This window comes from Gorilla gorilla, chromosome 9 (genome assembly GCF_029281585.2).
Source record: "Gorilla gorilla gorilla isolate KB3781 chromosome 9, NHGRI_mGorGor1-v2.1_pri, whole genome shotgun sequence".
NCBI classification, from domain to species: domain Eukaryota; kingdom Metazoa; phylum Chordata; class Mammalia; order Primates; family Hominidae; genus Gorilla; species Gorilla gorilla.
The window spans coordinates 48,412,262-48,431,483 of record NC_073233.2 but is presented as its reverse complement, the minus strand read 5'-3'; the positions used below and the strand labels follow the sequence as shown (position 1 = coordinate 48,431,483).

The 19,222-nt window shown below is 36.3% G+C and overlaps 1 long non-coding RNA gene across 1 annotated transcript in view; it reads left to right on the top strand.

Moving 5' to 3' along the window:
- Nucleotides 1–19,222, top strand: part of LOC109028817 (uncharacterized) — an 83,673-nt gene that overhangs the window by 29,590 nt on the left and 34,861 nt on the right. The window contains exon 7 of the long non-coding RNA XR_002007791.4: nucleotides 16,632–16,752. This is a non-coding gene — a long non-coding RNA (uncharacterized lncRNA). The remainder of the gene's footprint in view (nucleotides 1–16,631; nucleotides 16,753–19,222) is intronic.

Here is a 19,222-nt window from a genome sequence, read left to right as displayed (position 1 = left end):
TTTTGGAAAGAACTATGTTTTTTAGAATAAAAACATAGTAAGATAATGTAAAAAACATCTAACACTATTGTTTATCTAAACACAAAGAATTTATAATTTTTGGCCAGGCTGGTCTTGAACTCCTGACCCCAGGTGATCTGCCCACTTCGGCTTCCCTAAGTGCTAGGATTACAGGCATGAGCCATCATGCCTGGCCAACATGGTGAAACTCCGTCTCTACTAAAAAATACAAAAATTAGCTGGGCATGGTCTTATGCACCTGTAATCCCAGCTACTCAGGAGGCTGAGGCAGGAGAATCGCTTGAACTCAGGAGGTGCAGGTTGCAGTGAGCCGAGATCTCACCACTGCACTTCAGCCTGGGCAACAGAGCCATACTCCATCTAAAAAGAAAAAAATATATATGTATGTGTGTGTATATATGTATATATACACACACCCACACACACACACACACACATATATATACACATATATATAATTGTTAAAGTTTTTTTGTTTATATAAATGTAAAGGTTACAAGTACAGGTTTGTGACATGGATGTATTGCACAGTGGTGAAGTCTGGGCTTTTCTTGTAACCATCACCTGAATAATGTGCAGTGTACTCATTATGTACTTTCCTGTCCTTCACCCCTCTCCCATCCTCCCACCCTAAAGTTTTGTGTCTTGCTCCAATAGAACCCTACAGCCCTGTAATAGGAGAAATATAAGACAACTGATATGATTAATAGATATAGATAAGATTGATAAAATGTTCAGAGGCTAAATTTTTCTTGGTTCTAAAGATAAAGCCATGGGGGAGGAAGAGGACCAATACAGCAAGAAGTAGAATAAAACTCATAGAGCAACAGGAGGAAAAGTAATGATTCAAGAACTGGTAATACTTCAAATGAAATGGGTACAAAATGAATTTTAGAAAAATTATCTAAAAACTATTACACATTTTAAATGTGATTTATTCTAAGTTTTGCTAACTTATGCAGCAGTATCAATTTAAAAATCTTATAGGCATACCAAGACACAATTTATTTCTCACTCTTGTCACATGTTGGTGGCTGCAGACCAGCTACAGCTCTTCTCTGCTTCGTGGGTTGTCTTTATTCCAAGAGTCGGGCTGAAGAAGCAGCCTGTATTTGGGAGATGACTTTTTATTTTTTTTTTGGCAGAGCAAGATGACTGGCTCTTAACTCTTTACTGGCTCCTAAAGCTTACACTTAGTCATGCTTAAATCACATCCAATCACATCCCATTTGTCTAAGTTAGTCACACAGATCAAGTCCAATATCAATGGGATGTGGTGTATGTATATTCCTCCCAGTGGAAGTCCAATAAATCTCATGACAATAGGTGATTTATGTTTCTCCTAAGAAATATGAATAGTCAAGAACAATGATATGATCTCCCATAATAATATCATATATAGGTTGGTCCATTTCCTGATACACCACCTTCCTAGGAATAGAAAATGTTAACTGCTGGTCCTTGCTTTAGGGCAAGTAGGTGAAAGGACTGATATCATGATGCAGGATTTCCAAATATCAGAATGAGGAGGTCTTTGTTCTGAAGTAGCAAAATCCACATTAGAAATTTTGTTTATTTCTAGGGAGTGTGTTTCCTTTGGTCAAGCAGTTTGGTAATTATGTTCCACCAGGGGTAGGTGTGTATGTATGTGTGTGTGCATGTGTGTTGGTCTGAAAAGAATCTGCTGGTATAGCAATGCTATAAAATATTTCAATTAAGATTCTGTTTGCAGATTTATATTTACTCCCTCTTTTTGTTTTTGTTGTTATTGTTGTTGGCAAGCGCCTACTCTGAGCTGGAAACATTTTCCAGCTCCTACCTCCATCACAGCCCTAGGATGTGTGATCTGGACTGTGGCTTTCTTAACAGTGATGGAAAGATCACTATTGCTACCCATCCTCTGTATACCAACAAATATGAGAATTAACTTGTTAGTGTAGTTTTCATGGAGTAATTTAATTAAAAATAATAATAGTGAGAATTCAGAATTTAGAGGAAAAAAACCTGAGGGATAAGAGTTGTTCCACTTGGCCAGAGAGATTAGGGAATGCTACACAGGGGAAATATATAAGTTAGGAAGAGATGTGGGAATGAGAAAATACGGTTGAACACCAGGAGGTTATAGTAAAGGCAGTGTTGTGCTGGACTTAATTGTGCCTGAGAGCTGATTATTAAATTTTCAAGATTGTGTGAGCTGGTTGTTAAAAACAGCCACTATTAAAATTTAAATTATATAAACTTTTATTAAAAGCAAAGGTAATAAATACTCAAAGCTTCTCATGTTCCAATTATTTTACTGCTTTTAAAGCTATTTATATCTACTGAATCCATATTATAGACCACATATATAATGGTGTGCTACTATGCATCCTTTCCAACTCCACGTGTAGTGGCATCATGTTGGTAACCTAAAATAGGCCATTATGGGAATAGTACACCACATAAATTGGCAAATGCTACAAGTCAAGGTGAACTCTGGGGTTTTTTCATGTGTGTGTGTGTGAGATCTAGATGTTAAACATTAAGCGTCACACCACTGATTAAAGCAAAATATAATCTGATCTCATAATCTTAGAAATTTATCCTTGAGTGAATAGAAGTGTGTGTGTGTGCATGTGTGTGTTTATGTGTGTATTACACAAAGAAGGAGGAAGGAAGTGGGGGAGACAGAGAGAAAAGGAGATGGAAAGCTAAATAGAAACAATGGAAACAGGGAGAACTTCCGCAGCCTTTTCCACACTTATTTGTCTCAAGATTTTACTATAATGAATAAATTTAAAACATTAAATCAATCAACAGTTTTGTGTATAAAACACAAAGACTCTTTTTCCCTAGAGACCTGGGAAGCCATATGCCACCTGTAGAACATTTCCAAGCATCCTTTGTGTGAAGGGTGACCATGTGACCATGTGACTGAATTCTTTCCAATAGGATTTGAGCTGAAGGATGTATATCACTTTCAACCTTTTTCATGAAAATCTTTCTACGTGGCCTTCCCCCTTTCTCATGAGCTACAGAGGTAATGATTGCAGTCACAGAGACTTTACACACCCAAGGCTGATGAGGGCAGAACCACCAAAATCTGTTCCTAACAGCATGAAGCAATCTCTTCCAGATCCCTAGCCCCCTGCCTTGAACCACACTGACTTGGAAATTTGCTAGATTTTTATGTGAAGGACAAATAATCTCATTGCTCTTGACTTCTTACATTTTGTATCATTTGTTCCAGTAATTTAGCTTATCCTAATAGTCTATTTTAGGCATGCAAAACATTTAAAGGATAACTAAAGAGTTTTTTCTTTTAATGATATATGGACACGTGGACCCAATCAGAGACATAAACTCAATCTATAATCCCAGTGGATAATATAGATATGCTTTGCTAGATTGTTTGCTTCATCAGGACTGATACACTACATTTCTCTACAGATATAACTTTTCTTTTTGGGATAAGAGAGCAAGAGAAAACCGAAAAGGGGCTTGATTTTAAAGCAAACCCCAATCTGTTATGAAATTTCAAGATTCGATAAATTGTAAGAGGAAAGGAAGGAGGGAACAGAGACAAAAGATCACAGAAAGAAAAGCTAGAATGGGAGAAATGGAGGCGGGAGATCTTGTTTTAAGAAAGACCAATGCATGGGTGGCTCCTAAAGAATGTCAAATTTAAGACTCTTGATCCAACTTTTATTAAAAAAGTAGGCTCTCTGCTCAGTATCTGATGGAATCCACCTGCCAGTTATACAGCTTTGCTCCTTTACTATCTGGGAACCCATTTGGAAACTAGGAATGGTACCAGGCCAACTAAATAGCAGCATATTTGTGAATGAATGAGGCCAAATGAAGGAAGTGGAGAAGTGGAGAAGTGAGAAGTGGTGTGGGTCAAATAGTTATTGCAAAGGTATAGAAATATAACGAATCTGGGAGCTGGCTACTGTGGTACACAACTGTAGTCCCAGCTACTCGGCAGGTGGGAGAATCACTTGAGCCCAGAAGTTTGAGGCCACAGTGAGGTATAATGGTGCCACTGAACTCTAGCCTGGTCAACTAGGTGAGACTCTGCCTCTAAATAAACAAATAATATGTAATTAATCCTGGATGTCCTTTCCAGGTGTCTGTATCAGCCCTGTCAAGCAAAACACCAAACTTACTAAATCATAAAGAACTCTTACTCACTCTGACAGCCGATATGACCTGACATTTTTAAAAAATTTAAAGTTGGCATACAAAATATGATTTGTTATCAGGACCTTTTCCTTTTTGTATGATGATGATGATGACAAAAATACTTTTAAGAGCAATAAAATAACTAATGTTGGTGTCTCCCTATTTACACACTTTCTTCTGGGTCGTACAGTCACTGAATGTTCTCACCTCCAACACCATCCATTCTTCACCTTTTTTTTTTCTTTTTTTTTTGAGATAGAGTCTCGCTCTGTTGCCTAGGCTGAAGTGCAGTGGCACGATCTTGGCTCACTGCAACCTCCACCTCCCAGGTTCACACCATTCTCCTGCCTCAGCCTCCTCAGTAGCTGGGACTACAGGCACCCGCCACCATGCCCGGCTAATTTTTTTGTATTTTTAGTAGAAATGGGGTTTCACCATGTTAGCCAGGATGGTGTCGATCTCCTGACCTCGTGATCCACCCGCCTCGGCCTCCCAAAATGCTGGGATTACAGGCATGAGATACCGCACCCGGCCCATTCTTCACCTTTCTCTATCCTGTTCTGCGCCATAGAGGTCTTAAGGGGACTGGTCCCTGAAGACTGTTTTACTTGAAGTCTTTGGCCTCTGGCTTACAGTTGGATTAGGCCAAGGGAAGACAGTAGCTAGGAGGACAGAAGGAGAGAGAGATCAATATGGTCAGAAAGTGAAGTTTGAACTTTAATAAAGGCACCTTTTTTTCTTCTAAAGTCAAAGGCCTCATAAGAGGTGAGTAGAGCACTTCTTTGTACATCAAAGGGACTACCTGTAAAAGAGGAATTATAATCCAGTCCATCCTTCAGCAAAACAGGGAAAAAATGTTGGGATAAAGAGATAACAAGAATTTTTCTGCCTTTGCTCTTTAAGAATTATGTGTTCTCTACTAGGAAAGGAAGATGCCTACACAAGTATTTTATGATGGCTCAAATGATAAAATTTGTATTCCCAGTTGTTTGGGGTAAATTTTTTCTCCAACATCCTTGCTGTGCTATTACCATCATTATCACCATTAATGTCATTGATAAATGTGCTATTAAAGGGATGTTATGAATTGTTCTGGTTTATTGCAACATAAATTTTTTAAAACCAAAAGCTTTAATGTGTAGATAATACTCACAGTGTTTTCCCATGACACTTGGAATATATGACATATTGACAGGGCCACTCAAACTTTCTTAACATATTCAGCTCCCATCTTTAGCTGTCTTTGATGTGTGCATCATACTCACAATTCAGACCTGTTCAGGTCAGCCAAGGTCTACCCAGATCATTTTTTTTTTTTTGGCTTTATCTGAAGTTAATAACCTAATGGAACTCTTGCTGTGGAATATGCAACAACATATTTGGAGGGAGCAGGTAGGGCTAGTTATGACAGCCTTATTTTTTGTGCCAACCAAAGCATTGCAATATGAATTAGTCCCTCCAAACTGCTTACTCTCGTAATTAAATCTGCTCTAGGAATAGCTGTTTTATAACTGTTACAAATCAAAGAACTATGCCACTGAAGTATTCACTTGCCAGGAGACTGTGACATCTCATCTGTTAAAAAGATAATGTTTAAAAACAGCCACTTCTCCTTTTCTTTTTGAAAGATTGTTTCACTGAATGGACATTTCCTTGAGTTGTATTGAGGGAAATGGGAGTTGAATCAGCAGCACTTACACAATGTATGACTCCTATTACTCTTCTCCCAGGAGCATAGGGATTTGCATGGCTTAGCAGACTGGAGGCTGTAATGATAGAACTCAGAGTGAGTTGGGAGCACTGGAATATCTAAGGATGTATGAGTCCCATGGCGTCCATTTTTCAGAATTCACTTCTTTAGAAGCAGACAGTGCTTTTGAGGACAAAACTAATAGTACCTAATTCCTTGGGTGTTCATTGTGAAATGCTATTATCCATGCTAAGGTAATTTGCTATTAATATGGATGTAATACAAAATGCTATCAAAATTTCCACTGTAATGTAGCCTTCATAAATGTCTATTAGTTAGCAACAGCTCCTGTTTCACAGTTTGAATTAACCTCTTTGAAGATGAGTGAACATTTTCTGCACAGCACAGCAGTTTGTAGCTAGCTGCAAATGGAGTGGGGTTGAGGGAGAATTAGTTACTTACATAGAGCATGCCTTCATCACATGGATGAACATATGGTACAAGTCCAGACAGTGTGAGCCACACAAAATATGTCTCTTCATTAACTATTGGAAGCTCAACAACAAAATAGAACATATGCAACTAAAAACTTGTTTATTATTTACTTCAGTTTAATGATTATCAACTTAATCTGTTGAGCATATATGGTTAGATGTTCCTGAGTTTTATGTGTCTGATGAAAGTAGGATTATTTTATTCCACCAATTTTTGCAATTAGCAGTTAAGAAATTGTGAATGAAATACGAGATCAAGTTAATAACAAATTAATGCTGACAAATTAGAAGGATTTGAACACAGAGACTTGGAAAAGACAGTAAATCTTTGAATAAAGATAAATTTGAAATGCAGATGAGTAAAACTGTATCTTTGATTCTGCAAATAGATTTAAAGAAACACAAGGCCTATAAAAATGGTAAATCTTGATAAATGTCTTTTTTTCCATATTTTACTTTTTAAAATTCTATTCTTTCTGTTCATCTGCATGAGTGACTCTTGTTCTCATCCAGGGGTCCATATCTCATCTCCTTTATTGGACCATGGACTCAAGATAAGAAAACAAGCTTCATTCCTCTCTGTATCTCCTTCAGTGCCTAGCATGTTGTTTTGCATATAGTGAGTATTTAAAAGCTGTTTGTTGAATCAAAGTATGAGTGAAGTAGTGGTGATTTACACTGGCTTTATACAATTCACAATTTTAAAACAAATAAGTGAACATATGCTGAATTTCTTAAGCGGATCCCCTGCTCTATTTACATTAGATTTTTCCTAATTTCCTTAACGTATATTCTTATGCATATCATAATTGAAGATCAGATTAGGGGGTTCTGGTTCATCTGGGTCATAGGCTTATCATTTAAAAAAAAGCAGTGTAAAATTTCTTCTATGAAGCCTGCAAAAGTGGGTTAATAAACCACATAACTCTTTGCACACATAAATTTAATGTACTGATGTTATCCAATTTACAATATGGAGAATATATTTGAATTCTATTTTTTGGCAAAAAAATAATTCTTGGCCTGGAAAGCAATGCAAATAGATGCCCTAAATTTGCAAATATTTGTTTGGCACTGACACTAGATTTATTTAATGCTATGACTTAAACATATTTTAATAGATTTCCACCATAAAAAGACAGTAAAAGAGTTTGGCCTGCTCAAATAAAATGATGAATAAATAAATATAGCAGCTAATAATAGAAAGAAATATGACATAAATAATGGTAAGCTGAAAAGTAATTGTAGAAGTTTATGGTTATTGGGCTGAATCTAATATGATACTAAATTTCTGCTGGCATTTCAAGAGCTGTCCTAATTAATCAATTGGTAATTGCATCTATGATTACCAGCTGTGATTATGATTAATTGCCAATATTGATTGATCCTTCAATAATTCTGGCATGTTCTTCCAAACAGAATCTCTGCTGCATTAAGGAGGATTTGAGGCATAGTTATTAAAAGCAAATAACCAAACCCTTCATTCTTACTACAAATATGTCCTCAGGGTACAAGATTTGTAATGGTGAAATCATGGATAGATTCACAGCAGGAGAAAGCCAAGAGAGGACGACATTATTCCAGAGATTATTTTAATGAAATAGACTCATTGTGGAGATGGAGTGTATATTTTATAATGATTCATTTACTTCGGGCTTACATTTATTATACCCCCTACTAGTTGAGCCTTCTTTCATTATAACAGTATGATCTCTTCAGGCCAGCCTGATCACTACCTTTCTCAGTCCTATGGGGAGTGAAAATAAATATCTCTGTGCTTTTCTAACTGCCACGTTATTTTTTGTAAGAAAGGTTAATTATTAAGTGTTTTAGGGAAGTGCCAGGAACTTCAGCAAAGGAAATATTTTTTTTCTAGCTTACATCATAAATTAGAAAGTCTTGAAAGTCATTTTCTCTAATATGTCATTAACCTAGTGCCAACTGGAGGTGGTAGTTATATTATCAGGGAGCAGTGACACCATGCAGCCTAAAAGGGTGGCTTGTTACCGTGACAGCTCCCCAAAACCACAGATAGAATTTATCTTAGAAGAGCTTCTCACTTCAGATTGAAGTAGTGACTTCAGTAAGCTGAGATCATTGGAAAATGCTGAAAATCTCACTCATTTTCAAAAAAGAAAGAAAGGAAACCATTACATATGTTCCACAAGGGCAGGGGACCTGTCTATTATGTCTCACTGCAGCCTGAGACCTTTTAAAGTGCCTAATACAGAGTGGAAATTTAATTAAAAACTCCTGAATAAATGAATGAACACTTGTGCACACTCCCAGATGTTGGGACTTGGCATGTATTGACCATCAATTCAATATACCCATTTATATATTGCACTGCATACATGATATTGCACTATCTACATACAATCTTCCTAACAACCACATGGAGGCTCAATTAGTAACATTATTTTAGAAATGTGGAAATAACTTTGAGAGGTAAGTAACACAGTCAAATCCACATAATTAGTAATTGACAGTTGAACCAAAGGACTTGAGCTAAGCTTGCTAAAGCTACAAGATCCATGCTTTTAACTGTTGTAATATTCTAATTTTCAAAAATGTCCAGAAGGTTAATTGCATTTTTCCTCTTTTGCAAAACAACTTGTTAAGTTACTTGAGTTTATAGCAGAGTTTGGACTTGAGACCATCAGTCTGTTGCCAAATATTCACCCACTGCTTCCACCTCACCTTTACCTTCTGTGTACCCACTTCTTCAATGTGAATACCCTGCTCAGAGAGGGCTGCTTTTCAATATCCAAATGATGCCATTCTCATTCCTAACTCTATGGCCGGTATATGGCCTTTTATTAGTTTCCAGTTGCCACTATGATACGTTACCACAAACTTAGTGGCTTAAAGCAACACAAATTTATTTTTTCATAGTTCTAGGTGTGAGAAGTCTAAAATCAGTCTCACTGGGCCAAAAAGATGCTAACAGGCTTTTTCCTTCTGAAGGTTCTAGAGGAGAATTCATTTCCTTGTCTTTGCCAATTTCTAGGAGTCATGTGCATTTCTTGGCTAGTGCCCCCTTTGTCCATCTTCAAAGGCAGCTGCACAGTGTTGTCACATTCTGTTAACAGACTCTGCACCTGAAATCACATCATTTCCTTGGACTGACTCTCCTGCCTCCAGTTTCTAAGGAGACTTGTGACTACATTGGGCCCACCCAGATAATTTATGATAATCTCCCTATCTCAAGCTCCTTAATTTAATTATGTCTGCAAAATCTTTTTGGCCATATACGGTCACATCCACAGTTTGGGAATTAGGACGTTGACATCTTTGGAGAGCCATCATTCAGCCACTACAGACCTGCATATGGTCTCATTTTGTTCCTTTGACTTCCCCAGGCAACCATACTTCAATTTACCTAAAGGATATCCATCTACTCACTTCTGAAACTGGATTAATAATATAGCCAGCATTAAAAAATGAAGAGCCATGGTTCAGATGTTTTTCAGTATCATTTATGCTTGGTGAATTTTGGAAGCCACATCAATATTGTTCAACTAGAGACTATGTAATGGTTGTTGAAATAATTATGAAAATCATGACAGAACATGAAGATGCTTATATTTTCAGTAAAGAAAGCAGGACACAAAATACTATCATCAGCCCTGTAATATTTATGTATTTGAATATGGCTAGAAGAAAATGGAATGTGATTTAATTTGTGGGAAATTATCAGCATTTTTATTTAAATTTTGCTGTACTATTATGTTATTTTCAGTTTCCCAGCTCTTCCGTGTGACTTTCTAGTAAACATCAGCCTTCATTGATACTCTGTCTTCTCTAAACTATGCTTTATAAAGTATATCACAAAATTTATCTCACTTACAGTTTTGCATTCAGGTATTATTTCTGCCCAACAGAGTGTATCTCCTGGATTCTCAAGCCACCTAGCATGTAACTGACTGTTTGATGAAAGATCTATAAACTATATTAAGTTCAACATATATTTGTGAAATGTTATATGCAGTGTCCTACTTTTCCTGGACTAGAACAATTTATGCCTACCTTCTTGTAGGAATTACTAAGAGTACCTCTTTCACTCCAAAAAGTATTTGGGCTGGGCGAGGTGGCTCACGCCTGTAATCCCAGCATTTTGGGAGGCCAAGGAGGGTGGATCACCTGAGGTCAGGAGTTTGAGACCAGCCTGGCCAGCATGGTGCCACTTCGTCTCTACTAAGACAAAAGAACTAGCCAGGCATGGTTGTAGTCCCAGCTACTTGGGAAGCTGAGGCAGGAGAATTGCTTGAACCTGGGAGGCGGAGGGTGCAGTGAGCCGAGATCACGCCATTGCACTCCAGCCTGGGTGACAGAATGAGACTACATCTCAAAAAAAGAAAAAAAAAGTATTCTGGTTTGAAAGATAAATTATTTAATTTTCCTAAATATATACCAAGTATTGTGGGTTGATCTCAGTGATAACTGTAAACCTTGCTTCCTAATCTTAACAAGTGAGCATTAAATAATTTGATACATATTGTGGTAAGCAGATTAATGGTGCCCTCAAACATATCCACATTCTAATCCCGTGGAGCCTGTGAATATATTATACTATATAGCATAGAGGCATTAAGGTTGTAGATGAAATTAAGGTTCCTAATCAGTTGACCTTAAAATAGGAAGTTTACCTTGGATTATCCAGGTAGGTCCAATGTAATAGTTACAAGAGTTCTTAAAGGGGAAAGAGGGAAGTAGAAGGGAAAGGTGACCATGGAAGAAAGACACAGAGAGATGCAACAGTGCTGGCTTTGAAGATGGAGTAGGACACCACAAGTCAGAAATAACAGGTGATATCAAGAAGCTGGTGAATGTAAGAGGGCAGAGCCTTTCCTAGAGCCTCCAAAAGGAATGCAGCCCTGCTAACACCTTGATTTTAACCCTGTGATGTCCATGATAAACCTCTGATCTCCGGAATGGTAAGATAATACATTTGCACTGTTTTAAGCAACTACATTTCGTGTAATTTGTGGCAGCAGCAATGGAAAATTAATCCAGAGTTACAGTTTTGCCTCGACCATAATACAGGCAAGTAGAAGTGGATGAGTCCTAGGCAGAAGAATCCTAGGACTTGTGATGGTACCCAATGCCCTGAGGGTGAGCCCAGAGCAGAGTGCAAGATAGAGGTGCAGCCCAGCAGTAAGACAGAATGAGTGGGTTTGGCTCATGCGCCAGGTTCAGCCAGAAGAGGGTACATATCCCTTTTTTTTTCTTTGGGTCATCACCTTCATTATTTTTCAATTACAATGTGGTCAATCAATTTTCAAAAATTGCTTTCTAGTCCAACAAGATGATTGACAATGGTGACCTACTCTTCCGGTTATCCCAGAACTAAAAAATTTCCTGGGATGAGGGACTTTCAGCACTAAAACCAGGGCAGTCCCAGGGAAACTGGAATTGTTGGTTACCCTAAACATGACATCATACGTTATTCATTCCAAAAGCGATTCTTAAGTGAGAATGTTTAGTATAAACAGCAATAAAAAGAAAATACAAATAAGCAAAACTAATGTTTGATTATTATAGCTTTAAAACTTTGGCCTAGGACATTATAATATGTAATAAGATACTCTTAGACATCCCCATTTAAAAATAATCTATTTAAGCTCAATTTTGAGAAAGTACTACATTTAAATTTTTTGTAGGCTGCCTTATTCTAATAAAGAACACAAGAATAAAATGAGCCAAATCAGTTTTTTACTCATGATGTTATGGAATTGTATAATGGAAGTGACTCTCTATTTGTGAAAACGTATTTCTGAGAGATCCTCCTCTCTGTGGGATGACTCAGAGACCTTAGCCAGGAACAGGGAGAGTCTGAGTGGGTGAGGCTTTCACCCTCCATTTCTCTTAGAACCAGCAGAATCTACAGTCATTTCATCTGCAAAGGGTTCTTTGGTAGAAATGTAATAAAGACCACTGTTTTCAATCAAAACAAATAAAGGCCCAGAGAAGGAAGTGATTTGTCCAAAGTCACTTAGCAACTCACAACCTAAGCTCCTGGCTAGACTTAGTTGCCTTTCTTCATTCACCTATAATCACCATAGGAATACATGGAAATGTAGTTCTTTTGTAGTTATATCTTGTCGGATGTCTGAAGAGTGAAAATATACCAACCTTTTAATGACACAGCAAGTTGGAAGGTCCACATGGTTTGCTGCTACACAAAATCATAACATTAAGTGTTGGCACCAGAAAGGATCATTTATCAATTCTCTCCTTCTACAACTGGAGTCCAGGGAGGTTAAATGAGGTTTGTTGAGATCACCCCACTAAGGGCAGCATCAGCACTGGAATTCTAGGGGAATTTCGTTATATCATTCGACTTCCCTTTGCTGTCACTTGTAGTTATTGTTCCTTTGGTTTCTTAAATGAATATTTCTACTCAAGTCCAGCCTTTTCTTTAAATTCTAAGTATACTTAACATTGCCAGGATATAATATGAAAGTAGTAAAGCTTTAATTGCTGAATAATTGAGAACTGAGGAGGGGAAAATAAAGACTAGATTTTCTTACCAAGTCAAGTCAACATTTAATTGTTCTCTAAGCCATCTGAGAGTTTTAGAAAGGACTTAAAGGAAGGGTGCTGAACTATTTGTTCTTCATCCTACACCCACATTCTCATTGGACATTGACAGCTGTTAAAAATAAATAAGAATTTTAATAAGAAAAGAAAGGGACTTTTATATGGAAGGTCCTATGCTGGCTACTTTAAATACTATATCTCAATCAACACATACAGCACCCCATGGGATAGATTTTTTTACTAAGACCCTTTATGTTGCAAGTGACAAAGTCATAACACAAGCCATGTGCTATGGTTTCAATGTTCCCTCTAAACTCATGTTGAAACTTAATCCCCAATGTGGCAGTATTGAGAAGTAAGATCTTTAAGAGATGATTAGATCATAAGGACTCTGCCTTCATGAATGGATTAATCCACTTATGGATTAATGATTTAAAGCATTAGTGGATTAATGGAGTAACATGGCGGATTTGTAAGAAGAAAAAGAAAGAACTGAGCATAGCATGTTAGCACACTCAGTCCCCTCACCATGTGATGCCCTGTGTCACCTCAGGACTGTCTACGGAGATACTACCAGCAAGAAGGCCCTCATCAAATGTGGCCCCTTGACCACATTTCTGCCTCCATAAGAAATAAATCCCTTTAACTTATAAATTACCTAGTTTCAGGTATTCTGAAATAAGCAACAGAAAATAGATGAAGACAGTGTTTTAAACATAAATGAGCATTGAGAGCCTCATATAGTTGAGAATTCTAGGAATGTTAATACCCCTTAAAGAATGTGAGTCTCAGAAACTTTTGTTTCTGTCTTCCTCAACCTCTCTTTCTCTTCATGATGTAGCATTATTCCTTATTTCTTACACTGCAGAATAGAATGGACAACTTGGAGTTGCGGCTTAAATCATCTGAAAAACTAGGAGGATGCTTGTTGGCCTGGCTTGAGCCATGTACCATCACTGTGAGAAACTTTGTGCCTAGGGAGATAGACACTAAGATTAATGAAATCTAAGTGACATGAAAAATTCTATACCCCTGGACTAGAAGAGTATGGCAATAGACAGACCCTTGGAGACCATGTTAAGTGGGAAGGAGCACTTTCCCAAAGAAAGAGGAGTTCTGTTAAAAAACAGAGGAGAGCTATTGAATCGCAAATGTAAAGAAATGTTCATTAAGGTGTAATTATCTTTACGTAGGGATGAGTATATGAGATATCAGAAATATTTGATAGTGCTTTTAATGTTTGCACAACTAATAAATACATAGTAGCCCAGAATATGAGCCCAATTTCATCTGGTTCCAATTTGTTCTCTTTCTGCTGTAAGACTTGCACCACTGTGATATTCATAGACTCTTGTAAGGGATATAGCTTTTCTTTACAAACATTAGAATTATTATATTCAATTCAGTAATAGAACTCAAAATAGCACTACTGAATTGTAAAAATGATTATTTTGTTGGAGGGATATAAAATGTCTGTTTCTCTGGAAATTGTTTAGCAAGGAGCATGACTTTTGTTGTGTTTTTAAATGTTTTCAAAGGGATTTCAAAATCTTTTAAGGCCATTAAAGGAGTATTTTAGTGGCTTGAAATGTCCTTTTACATGGTATGAAGATTTTTCTCACCTACACAGCTCATCATCAAAAAATTACCATCTGAACTGTTCAAATGGAGTAAAACAAATCCTTCTCTCCTATAATGCTAATAGGATTTTTAATTGTTTCACCTTTATAGGATGCAGAAAATTTGGCTAAATAATAAAAATTCTAAAAACAAAAAAAAAAATCCTGACACCTTGGAATTCACTTTCAATAATTGATTCTAGAGAAATAATGACTTCATAAATTTGATTTCACAGGGATTCTTCCAAGTATTAGAACAGAGAAAATAGAAAACAATCCAAACATTAAGCAATAGAGGATTCGCTAAATGAATTATGACAATGATAATATGTAACATTTGTTGAGCCCATGCAATGAGTCAAATATTGGGCACACTATTCATGGCACTTATTTATCTCATTCCATCCTCACAATAAAAAACATACAAATTAGGTGTTATTGCTATTATCTCTCTTGTCTTCTTCTGCAGTTAAAAACAATAAAACAAAACAGATACATAAACGACAGACTGTGACTTAAAGCGATAAAGCTAAATGCAAGAATATCTAGTTTTTAATTAGCAGAGTCCAGACTCAAATTTGGGTTTATCTGACTCCAAAATGCATGCATTTAAACACTATGGTATATCGTTATGTATTCGATCAATGACAAAATATCCCATGATTTACAACAATTGTGTAAATCTATAAGCCTGAAGAGATATTTAGAAAAATTATTCGGTTAAAAAAAGAAGGTAGCAACTAAGAATGTATATTGGGACCCTCAGTTTTTTAATTAATATTTACTTGTCTGTATTTTTAGAAACCAACTTGTTAAGCATGTCTAACTTTATGTAAAACAGCCCATTTTTATACACCTTATTCTATTTTTTCTGTAATGAAAAAATTGTTTACAATGAGGATAAAATACTTTTCTAATTATTAGAGTAAATTAACAATTTCCATTTTGGAGAAAAGAAAAGAATGAAATATTTTGTCTATCATTCATGATCTCCTTCTGTCTAACTTGATAATTCTTCTTGCCAGATACTGTAGTTATTGGAATTTAGATTGTTTGCTTGTTGTATCCAAACCTTCCCAACAAGAAATATTTGATACCTACGATAGTAGGCACCTGGCTAACAGGATAACAAAATAGAACTTCTAACATAGAGTCTCTAGCTTATAATGGAATCATAATGCTTCCTCTTGGGAAACATCTGCAAGGGCTGAAAATAATTTTTAATGAGTTAATCAAATATTTTTCAACCTCCAGAAAGATTCAAGATTCATTCAACTCTGGCAAGTGATTAGGCTTTCTGCTTAATCCCCTGCTGAATTCATATCTTGCTAAACCTGTGTTGTTCCCTGAATGATTGCAAAACTCTGAATCACTAATGCTCCAATATAAAAAATAATGATTATTCTTCCTTTGACCAAGAGCACTTTTCAGAACCTGAAGAATATCTCTCTGCATTTTAAAGATGCAGGGAAACTATAACATGAAAATTATTTTAAAAGAAAACAAATTCCTTTAATTAAATCATTTACTAAATTATAAGAAAATGTTAAAGGGTTTTTATGTTCCTCATGTCTCTAAAATTATAAATAGAAAGTTCTGAGTTGTTTTCACCTCCTTCTTCCAATTGTGCTGTAGTCATTAGAAAGCCCAAACAAGGGTCAGAATCGCATCTGCATTCAACACTCTTCATCGACAGACACTTAATGTATAGGAAACATGTTTTTGTCATGATGTAAAAAAGCTTTCAAACTCAATGTCTAAATGAAGTACGGATCTTAGATTTAACAGTGACAGTTTACAACACCCATCCTCTATGACTTCAGACCACTTTTCTCCTTCCTGATCTTGCAAGTCCACAGGGATTCTTGCCCGAAATCCTGGAATAACAAAATAGCTTTTAAAATGCTCCTGAGGTGTTTGGCCTACTTGTTAAATCTGCTGCCATCAATTGGTGACAAGTGAAGAGGAGAATAAGGGCATTCATAACTCTTGAAGCTTGGGTCCTGACTATACATATTAAAGACAGAAAACTTCCCTTTCTCTTTGTGCTAACACCCATGCAATTCCCCAATATTGACAGGCATATCTTTTATTCTACAGAAATAGAAACCCACAGAATGAATCTTATTCTACTTTGAGCTTAACGGTCAAATTTGAGATACATTGATGTAGGAAAAGGAATACACAAAAGACTGAGTTGATAACTTCCGATAAGATGGAGGTAAGAACAGAGTTTAGGTCAACGTATCAAATCTTCAATAACTGAAAGGTTTCTAAGCACTCTTACTAATAAGTGATTTCCTGTCCACCAAATTTCCTCCCAACTCTTGACTTTCCTACCATAGACATTATTTTTCTTTATTATTTAGAAGTATTCTTACCTCACATATGCAACACTGAGAAAATCATTTCTTTGTGTTACAGTGTTTGTAATAAAACTATAGTATAATCAAATATACTATAATCACCTGAACTATTACCCAATGTTAGAGCTGTCAAAACCTATAAATACAACTAGCTTCTTCTAATAATTGAGAAATTGGAGGATTTAAACCCGTATCTACTAACCTTCAGTTCTCTCACCCTCTTTTTTCTTCCTCTTTGCCCAGCTGTTGCTAACAGCCAAAAGAGAGATAGATGTTATGTATCAACTCATTAATTTGAAAATCAAGGTCTACATGGCAGTATACTAAATATAACTGGCACCCAATAAAGGCCAGTCTCTGTGTAAAGTCAATCTAAAGGAATAACAATCCTGTAAAATACTATAGCAGAAATAATTACAGTGTTTACTTGGTCTCTGGAGAAAATGCTAAAAAGTATAGGCTGGAGGAGAGTCATGGGCAGAATTAAGAGCAGTGGTTCTCAACCAGAAAAGTTTTGAATCCTGTGGGAACACTTGGCAATGACTGTAGGTTTCTGTTTTGTTTTGTTTTTGTTTCTGTTTCTGTTTCTGTTTCTGTTTTTGTTTTAGTTTTGGTTATTACTACTGGAGGGCTACTCCAGAAGTGGGAAGAGACCAGGGACAGGGATGCTGCTAAACACATAGAGTGTACAGGGCAGAACTACAACAAAGAATTTTCCAGTCCAAAATTTCAGAAGCGCTAAATTTGAGAAATCCTATTCTTAAGTGTTTTTCAAAAATCTTCCTGGTGTGGTGGCTCACACCTGTAATCTCAGTGCTTTGAGAGGCCAAGATAGGAAGACTGCTTGAGGCCAGGAGTTCGAGACCATTGGGCAACGTGGTGAGACCTCATCTCTGCAAAAAATTCGAAAATTATCTGGTTGTGGTGGCACATAGATGTATTTCAGCTACTTGGGAGGCTGAGGTAGGGGGACTGCTTGAGACGAGGGAGTTTGAGGCTGTAGTGAGCCATGGCTTCACCACTGGGCTCTAGCCTGGCTGACAGAAACCCTGTCTAAAAATAAATAAATAAATAAAAAGAAGAAGAAAAGGAATCTCCCCAGTTTCATATTCCAACTCCTGAGCATAGCATTAAAATTACAAACTAATTCCAGAATTTTTCAGTATATAGGAGAAAGGAGTTTTTGTTGTGTATTTTGCAGAAACTAAAAGTAAAAAGAAAGCAAGTGAGAGGAGGCAGGATTTTACACTAAATATAAAGATGAGATGCTGACAGCTGTGACCTGTAAGAACAACTCCTAAAGCAACCCCTAACTGATTCAGCTCCACAACCAGCCTCACTGAGGTTAGCATCAAAAATTATCATCTTTAGGAGTAAGAAACTCCTTAGTCCTCTATTCTCAAGTCATATGAAGGTAGATAAATAAGGGAACTTTATGAGTTGATGCCAATGGACAGTTGAGGGAAGAAAGAAAACTTTAGTTTTAGAAAATAGATATGTGTTCTTTGCTGTCATCAGTTGCATTGCAATACAAAAACCTACAAAGCAAGTATCTTCAAATGTTTATGAAGCCTATGGTCCTCCCAGCAAGTAAGCATTCCACATGGCCATTTTAATATTTTATAGCAAATGTGCTATGGTGTGTTTGGCTTATCCAGCAAAGTGATAGTACAGGGAGAAGAATATAAATGAGCCCACTATCTTTAAATCTGCTCATCTTTTTGACATATAAGATTCTGGTTTGTACATGTATATTATACTGAAATAATTCTAGCAGTCAGGACTTCTCTTTCTTTTCTTATTATTCTTAGTAGAAAATGTATCATTGGAAGACTCTACAATAAATTATGAATTATTGAAATATGAGTGTATAAGCACTATTCTAAGCCAGGTACAGAAACTTACTTTTGAAAGCTCTTCAGGAACAAATTTAATATTAGTTAGATAACAGAATGTATCTCATAAGCTATTAAACATGTATTTAAGTATTTTTCAGAGATTAAAAATCATGTTTTTGAAAAAATTTTAAAAACATGGGAAAAAAGATGAAAAAATTATTTCATTATAATTTGATTAAAAGTAAACATAACCATATATATGTTGAAAGATAACTTTTATAAAAACTAAAAACAGTAGTGGTTATCACGGTTGAATGATTATAAACAGTTCTTACTTTTTAAAAATTTGTATGTTTCCAAAATTTTCATCAGTGAAAATATTTTACTGCTGAGAGAAAAAGAAATGTTTTATTTTTAAAAGAACCTACAGAGAACTTTTTTTAATCTAACACATTGCTAAAACCATTTCCATATCAGTTCTATCCAC